Raw genomic sequence first — 9,215 nt, forward strand, 5'->3', positions numbered from 1 at the left:
GGTTGTATTACATATTGATATCTTCAAAGTGGCTTCTCATGAAAACAGATATAAACATGCAATACTGGTCAACTTCATACTTGACACATCTCCTGACTGACAACCTAGTCTAGTTTCTCTCTGTTTCATTCGTTGCAAATGCTGACTATATTCTACTGCATGATTAAACCATGGTTTAATCATTATATTTTCCTCTTGCTGAATACCTCCTTCTTAAACATCTTGAGAGATTAGGTAACCCCAGATGGCTTGGCCACTCCCTCATTTTTAATGACCATTAGGATGTTTTGGTTACATATTGTAAGGTCAATATTCTTCCAACATATAGGATTTACGATGTCCAAACAGTGTTACTCAATACAAACAATATTCTAAAAAGGTTTCTTAGTAGTCACAACTATCCGGTAATATTTCATCTCTGTGGACTTTACTTATTTTTTATTCTGTAGGTTGAGAGAGAGTCATAGTGATTAAGTTTGATGATCACATAGGATTCTGAAGTTAAAAACATAGAAATAGGAAGGATGTTCAGAAATTTAAAAAAACTGCCTGAGGATAATTCATAAAGTTAAATGAATTCAGGAGTAAATAGTCCAGAACTGACAGAAGAAAACACATCTTTTGTGAAGTAAACCTTGGGAAATAAATGTTGCTGTAGACACGAGGAAAGATGCTGAATGCAGCAAGGTGTCAAAGATCTTGACAGTTCTCTCTGCTAGACACTGATTTAAAAGAGGCACATCCTGCTCCATCAGACACTCCGTGTCAGAGAGTCACACATACACTTCAAAGGGAGGCTGGCGTGCTGCTCGCAGAGAATGCCCTCATTCTGAAAAGGCTCCACTTTTGGCTTAGAAAAGTAGAGAAATAGAAGGCAAGCTCCAGGAAGAGAGTTTCAAGTTTTTTGTTTTGTTCATATTATTATTATTATTATGTTTTTACCTTCTACATTTCTTCAGTCTTTACAAAGTTTGTTAAATTTGTTGCTGTCAAAAGCATAATGTTTTTCTTCTGTAAGAGGTTGTATTCACTTACCACTTAACATAGAGATATTATATACATACCCTGATTCGGACTCTGGATATTTGTTTACTCTACAATAGTGATTTGCATTTTGTTATTCTTGGTCTTATTTTTAATTGAATTTTTTATTGCTCTTACAATATTTTAAATGCAAAATGTTGTCTCTTTCTTTTTCAAAAATAGTGAAACATTCCATTTTTTCCTACAGCATAATGCAGCATTTAAAACACCACTTATGAAGCATGGTGTCAGGTATGTACCTCAGAATACTGTGTGATTGTACATAAATGGGTTGAGATATTAATGCACAATGAGCATATGATGGTTAATGCATAGGATGATTTTTATTTTATTTTAAAGAGAAAAATAATAAAAATGAGACAGAATTTCAAAACATAATAATAGGAGATTAGCAGTGGTTAACATATTGTGTATTGCTATCTTCAAAGTAGTTGCTCAAATTACAAGATATAGGACAAGATATAGGCATGAAAAATTAATAAACAATATAAGAGCAAACCACTATTTTTAATGAACTAATAGAACTTAGTAGTATAATTATCCTAGCTATCTTTTGTGTATAGATAGATAGATAGATAGATAGATAGATAGATAGATAGATATTTATTCTTTTCCCTTCCTTCTTTTTTCCTTTCTCCCATCCCAGTTGTTCTTTCCTTTTGAGCAGTTTCCTCCTTTTTCACATTACATATTGTGCATTTTGGACCTTATTTATTCTTTCAGTTTCTTATACTCAGAGACTACATGATGTTTACACATGTGAGTCTGATTTATTTCACTTATGAGTATGACTTTTGTATTAAAAAGAATTAAAATGAATTAATTCTAGTATAACCTACTTTGACTTGGATAGATGTTTTACCTCACTGAGATAGACAAAAATGTAGTGTATGCTAATGAAATCTTGTACCAAATATTTAGAAATTCTTAATTTATATGAGGCTACCTACATAATTTCTTGGGAGATATAGGTAGATTATAAAAATATGGATACATGTTACACATATATGTAAGCACTTTCATTCTGCTTTGTGTCTTACATTCAATATTCCAGATATTAAACTCAGACCAAATTAATCATATCTTGGCTAACCCTGTGGAAGCACATTGTCTAATACTGTAGCCAGTAGCCAAGTGAGGATATTTAAGTCTATATCTCATTAAAATCAAATAAAATTAAAAATTCAGCTGCTGTGTCCCATCATATATCAAATGTCCATTGACCTCATGTTTTGAGATTCACAGATACAGAGAAATTTCAGAGTAGGACAGGATTCTACTAGATTTTATGGACACCGAATTTTCCAAGGGTTTATAGCCAGAGTATTTGTTGTTCTATTTCTGTGTCAGTCTATCTCAATTGTGTCAGTCAGAATACAGTTTCTTCCCCAAAGTCACCCAGAATGGTCCTCTAAGGGTTATTCAGATGATATTTCCCATTTGTCATTGAAGGGAATTTTCTATTGCCTTAGGCTAGAAATTTCACAGAGACCAGCGATAACAGAATCACAAACAGTGTAGTGCTAGTAGAATGACTGTGGAGAAAAAATTGACAATTGAGTGAAAGTGTAAACAACTGAATTTATAATAAACACATGAGAGCACACTATACTACTTTGTGAAGAGGAACCAGAGTCATCCTAGAATTTTGGGTTTTGTACAGAATTTTGTTCTCAAAGAAGCTAAAACTCTTTATGCTTCTAAAATTGCCATTATTTTCCACACTAGGTATAGAAGTGCAAGTATGTAATTCCAGCACTGTAGGAGACTGAGGCAGAAGATCTCAAGTTAGAGCCCAGTCTAGGTGATTTATTGTGATTTATTAATGATTTAGTTAATGATTTATTAATGATTTAATTGATTATGGTGATTTATTAATGATTTAGTGTGACTGTGTCTCAAAATTAAAGTTCAAAAGGATTGAAGATTTATCTCAGCACAAAGTTTCAATCCTCGGTACTGGAAACAAGCACACAAGAAAAAACTCACATTATCTCCAATAAGGTTTCACTTACAGATTTTATTTCATACAGGAAGAATCAAGAACACATTTTGTTGATTATATTAAATCATGTGTATGTGTATATATGTGACATATGTATATCCTTATGTACATGTATATCCTTTTACTCCCAATTTTGTCATCTAATAGGTTAAGGAACTGTGGGCTGCATTTAACATCAAAAGAGAATGATATTTAACCAGTGAATGGCTTCAGTATTATAATATTTGTTTCATACAATTTATTTCTTCACGTTAAACAGTTTTAGATTAAAGCAATTCATATTGAGCCGTTGAGGAATTTATATATTCAGTAAATATGCATATTTGTAATACCTGCAACATCCCATTAGAAGGTCATTTCAAATTGTTTACTGTGTTGATAGACACTAAACTGAAAATGCGTGGTCCCTCTACACATTTTCTAGTACAATACAGCAGTGATGATTAATGCCTCCTTGACTTGCCGGATCCTGCTGATGTAGGTCTCTTTTGCTCTAACTCTGATACAGTGATGCATTGAGGGTTGATAGGTGAAACTTGCTTCAGAAGTTAAAGACTCTTGGTGATTCTGCGGCCCATTCTACAGCTTTTCATTACAGATTACCATTTTATAGCACACCAACTATCACCCCTTCTTCTTGTGCTTCTGTCCAAATGTCTTTATCATTTGATAAGACACGGGATCCCAAGGAAACCAGGGAGTGAAGTTTCGAAGTGATTATGTGTACCTCTCCCAGAATGGCCAAGTCGTTTATCTCTTGTGTGAGGTTTGGGACGTATCCACTCGGGGAAACACATGGGCTTTATGACAGCTATTATCTCCATTTGTCCAAAGTCTTACATATTCCCTGTGTAGCTGCAATCTGAGTCTCCAAGTAATTGAGGTTGCTAAACTGGATACTGTCATATTTTTATTAAAATGGTGAATTTTTTTAGTTATGATGACTCAAAACTGAGGTGCTACCAAAGTGAAAATAAAGGCAGGACTCGTGTAAGAATAACTTGAAAACTATAACTCTTATTAATGCTGGTTAGAAACTGAAGATGACAACTTTCTTACAAGTAAAACTAAGCATGAAGAGTTCACATCCGGGGGCTGGGGATTTAGCTCAGTGGCAAAGCGCCTGCCTGGCAAACGCAAGGTTGTGAGTTCGGTTCCCGGTACCGGAGAAAAACCACAACCAAAAAAAAAAAAAAGAGAGTTCACATCTGAGTAGTTGACTTGTCACTTTCCTCATGTGACTGATACAATGCACCGTACTATTTAATTTACCAGTATTTTTCTAACCAATGACTATCTGAATTGTATGTGAACAGTAACATCATTCTGAAATTTTATCTTCCTGCCTAATATAGATAAAATGTTTTAAGCTCTAGGCTACTTTGTAGGACTCAAAATATTTTGGTCATTGCTGTGTTACATAGTATTTTAAAATTAAATTCTTTCATATATTTTTGAAGTAGATAACAATAAGCAATTTGCTTTTATTGATTGCTTTAAAGATAAACTTGAGTGTTCTACACCTGAAAAGAAATATACACAGGATTATTAAAGCATAGAGGTGATATCCCTTGAAAGAAAACCACCTTTTTTTCCTTTAAAAAAGAAGATGGTTTTGAATTCTCAGCAGAGTCACCATCTCAATTAAAATGATTCTGAATAGAGATTTGATCAGTGGCTGGTTCATTTCCTTTATGCTTTGGCTATTAGAGCCATATAATAGAAGAGAGAAATTAAAGTGATGGAAAATTGCTTGGAGTTATGTTTAGTAATATTAAAGAATGAAACAAATGTGGTACTACATTTTCATTTTGCATGTAATTGTTGAAACTCTGATTATCGATAAGATAATCGGAGTTAAAGATCATAAGTGATTATTGAGCCAGGACATCAGATCAATTGCATCTGGTTTTGCAGGGGTTGAGAGCATCACGTTCCTGGCACTGTATTTGGGGGCCTTAAAGTTTAAACCTTCTTGCTTCTTATTGCTGTGGTCACCAGGCCATGCAGTAGCTCAGCGGACGTCTTTTGTATTGTTGTCTGTCTGAATCATAGTTCCTATGGCTGTTAAATACCAACTTGGGGGCCTGTGTGCACACACACACACGCATGCGCGCGCGCACACACACACACACACACACACACAGCCTTAAAAAGTAATAGCTTAAAATTATATGATCCATTTTTATGCAATCACTGAACTTTACCAAACTAGTTTGAAATGCAGTTCCTGTATGTATTTTTTTTTATTTTAAAGAGAAAAAAAAAAAAAAAAACTAACAAAACAACAACAATGAAGACAAAAACAAAGCAACACAAATACAGGGGCTGGGGATTTAGCTCAGCAGCACAGCGCCTGCCTGGCAAGTATGAGGTCATGAGTTCGGTTCCTGATACAGGAAAAAAAATCCCCAAAACCAAAAAAAAAAAAAAAAAAAAAAAAAAAAAAAAACAAGAAAAACACAAACACAACAAAAATTATACACGACCTAGAAAGAAAAGGATAGGAATTAACAATGGTTGTTATGTTACATACTGTTATCTTCAATGAAGTTGCTCAGTCCACCAGATCTAAGAATGTTTGATTGATCAAAAGATCAAAGACAGTAACAAGTAATAAAAAAAAAACATTTGAAATGATGCATAGCTTCATTATACAAGATGAAAGAAATTCAACAATGGTTCTTATACTGCATATTGTTGTCTTCAAATCAGTCATTCTGATTACCAGATACAAGCATACAAAATTGGTCAAGAAAAAGCAAAAATTAAACATTGACTGTTCCTTTCAATAAATCACAGACATCAGCTGTCCCAACTATCATTGTATATACAATTAAATTTTGTTTTTCATTTTAAAGAGCAAAGAAAACACAAAAATAACAAAAACATATACATAAACAAAACATCATAGAAAAAAATAAAAATGATACAGAATTTCAAAACAAAGTGATATGATATTAAGAATGATTGTTATATTACATAATGTTATCTTCAAAATGGTTGCATAGATAACCAGATATAGGCATGTAAGACTGATCCAACAATTATACATTAACAGTTCCTTTCAATAAACCAACAGATATTAGTAGTCCAATTATCCAAGCTATCCTGTGTATACATATACATATTTTTCTCCTTTCTTTCTTTTTCTTATATGCATTAAGATAGAATAATGAAATTTTCAATTCCTAAGAAAGAAATGAAACTAGCTTTAAAGAAACAAGATCCTGGGTGTTTTATTAGGTACTGTTAGTTGTATCACTGCACAGTAATACTGATCCATATCATTAATATCTATTCAAAGAATGACAGCTGGATGATTTTTGTAGTGAAGACAAATGCACCACAGCAGAAGTATACATTTCTCAAAGATGATAACGACAGAGGGGGCGCAGCGCAAGCACAGCACAGCAGCACGCAGCAGAGAGCATAGCACAAAGGGCTAGTAAAACAGTCAGCATAATTGCTTATCTTTGTTAAGGGAGGACCAGAGGCAAAATGGGATAATATCGATAAATAAGTTTTAAGAGATGAATGAGAAATGATAGCCTCCACATTCATTTTCAAAATCAAATTTCAATATTAGGACCCCAGGGAGATGAAGAGAAGAATATCATCACTTACTCTTTTACAAACCAAAGTGTAAACTTCAGTCCTTTGTTGTGTGCTTCCGAGCCTGAAAAAGAACGATAACCCCCCTCATGCTACTGTTTTCCTTAAAATAAAACAAAACAAAAGCAATTGATTGTGTTAGAGGACACATTTTAAAGGCTTACTTTAGATCTGCAGCACCATTTAGGGGAAGGAATTAATATTTCCCATAGTCCTCCTGGTCCTGCCACATAATCCTCCTTTCCTACTACCAACATCCCCTACAAGAATCTTAATTTGTCACTTGATTTACTTCCACTTACACATAGCAGTCATGCGAGTCACTAGTTTAAATTAGAGTTCTTTCTTAATGCCGTGTATTCTGCGGATTTTGACAAATATACACCCACTATTACAGTAACCTATGGATCATTTTCACTACTACAAAAATCTTCTGTCTCTCAGTACTCATCCCTACCTGGGCCTCTCACCTCTCGTAACCACTGATCTTGTTACTGTCTTTACAGTTGTCCTTTACTAGAACATGATTCAGTACATAGTTTTTCAGATTAGCTTCTTTCATGATGTTTACATATTTAAGCTTCCTCAGTGTCTTTTTCTGGTTTATGTTCTTTTTATCACAGTATAATATTCCATTATCACAGTATAATATTCCATTCTCTATTCCATAGTTCATTTATTTATTTATCTACTGAAGAACATCTTGATTGCTTCCTTGTTTTGGCAGAGTTTTTGTTACTTTATATCCTCACCAGTATTTGACGTTGGCAGTGTTTTGCAGTTTGGCCATTCTGATAGGCCTGTGGTGATATCTTAATGTGATCTTAATTTGTATTTCCCTGAGGATACGAAAAGTGGAGCATCTTTTCATATGCTTTTTGCCATTTGTATGTCTTCTTTAAGTATCAGTTAATGGCTTTTGTCAATTTTTTCACCAGATATTTTTCTCATTGTTGAGTTTGACATATTTTTATATATTTTGGATAACAGCCTTTTTATTAGATGTGAGGTTTTAAAAAAATTATTCAATCCGTACAAGCTTTTAGTACATAGTATTCACATTCCCTGTGTGGTGCTGGCCAGTGTGCATTGTACATCCCAGTTCCTCCTATCATTCTGTCTCTCACCCCTCCCCTGTCCCTGCCTCCCTCCTCTCTTGACCTACTGCTCATTTGAGAAAGATCTATTTCCCTCCTTCCTAACATCCATTTCCATTTTGCTCTTTAGTTTACTTATTTTTTTTGTTGGTTTTTTTTTTGCTTTTTTTCCGGTACCGGGAATCCAACTCACAACTTTGCGCTTGCCAGGCAGGCGCTGTGCCACTGAGCTAAATCCCCAGCCCCTAGTTTACTTATACTTTGGGTTTTTGTGTAGGAAAAACCATACAATATGTAAGCTTGGGTGTCTGATTTATTTCACTTAACATCATGGTCTTAAGGTGAATCCATTTCCCTGCAAAGGACAGATGTTTATTCTTATTTATGACACAATTGTACTCCATTCTTTTGCAAATATTTCCTCCAGGTCATTGGCTTATCTCTTTATTTCTTTACTTTCTCTTTTGCAAAGTAGGAGTTCTCCATCTTAATGAAGTCCTCCTTATCAGCTTTTTCTTTTAAGGATCTGACCTTTGCATTGTATCTGGAAAGTTCTCACCAGTCTCAAGGTTGTCTACTTCATCATTTGGAGTTTTACACTTTTGTGTTTTACATTCAAGTCTACAATCCATTTTGAGTTAATTTTTATGAGAAGTGTCAGGCTCAGATTCTTTTTCTGTTTGCATCTAGATAGATGTCCAGTTGCTTCAGCAGTACTGGTCGGAAGGACGCTTTTGTTCTCTGTTATCAGTAACTTCTTCGGCAGAGATCAGTTGACTATCTTCATGTGGAGCTATTTCTGGGTTCTCAACTTTCCCATTGATCTTTCAGCTTTTCTTGTGTTCACCTCTGAGGTGACATGTTTTTTCAGGTAAAGAGCCACAAATTTACTTTTCCTTATAGTCTCCAATCTGAATTGCATGAACATTAAACAGTAGTGACTCAGATGTCCTTTCTAAGTATTACCATGTTTGTTTCCAACCATGAATGCAGAATGCCTTGATAGAATCCAGCTGGCCTTTCCCACGCCATCCCACCCCACACTTTGTCTTCCCTCTCACCCTCCCCTGCTCCTAGGAATCACTATTCTGCTTTCTGGTCTACATCTTAGCTTTCTCATGTATGGCAGTTCTTGTAGTTGGTGAATGAGACTGGATTCAGAGATACCTCACAGATTAGTGCAGTGGATTCAGAGATACCTGGAGATACCTCACAGATTAGTGCAGTGGATTTCTGGGTGTGTCTGTGGGTGTCCAGACATTATTGGCATGTGGGACAGCAAGCTGAGGAGGGAAGACCCATCCTGATACAGGTGGCATCATCTAACGGGCTTATAGGATGAAAGGGAAGAAAGAAGTGACCCTCCAATGGAAGTGCTGCATTCTGCTTCTAGGGATGTGTCTTTTTTCCCCACAGTCCCCTGCACACATCAGTCTTTCGTTTCTTTTGTCTTT

General features: G+C 35.0%; 1 long non-coding RNA gene across 2 annotated transcripts in view; it reads left to right on the forward strand.

Annotated features, from left to right (window-relative positions):
- LOC102028965 overlaps positions 1-9,215 on the forward strand; it is a 60,506-nt gene that overhangs the window by 12,251 nt on the left and 39,040 nt on the right. For both annotated transcript variants that reach the window (XR_260578.2, XR_001233492.1), the window contains exon 2: positions 1,232-1,275. This is a non-coding gene — a long non-coding RNA (uncharacterized LOC102028965). The remainder of the gene's footprint in view (positions 1-1,231; positions 1,276-9,215) is intronic.

The sequence above is a fragment of the Chinchilla lanigera genome, unplaced genomic scaffold (genome assembly GCF_000276665.1).
Source record: "Chinchilla lanigera isolate Chin_1 unplaced genomic scaffold, ChiLan1.0 scaffold00017, whole genome shotgun sequence".
Taxonomy (NCBI): Eukaryota; Metazoa; Chordata; class Mammalia; order Rodentia; family Chinchillidae; genus Chinchilla; species Chinchilla lanigera.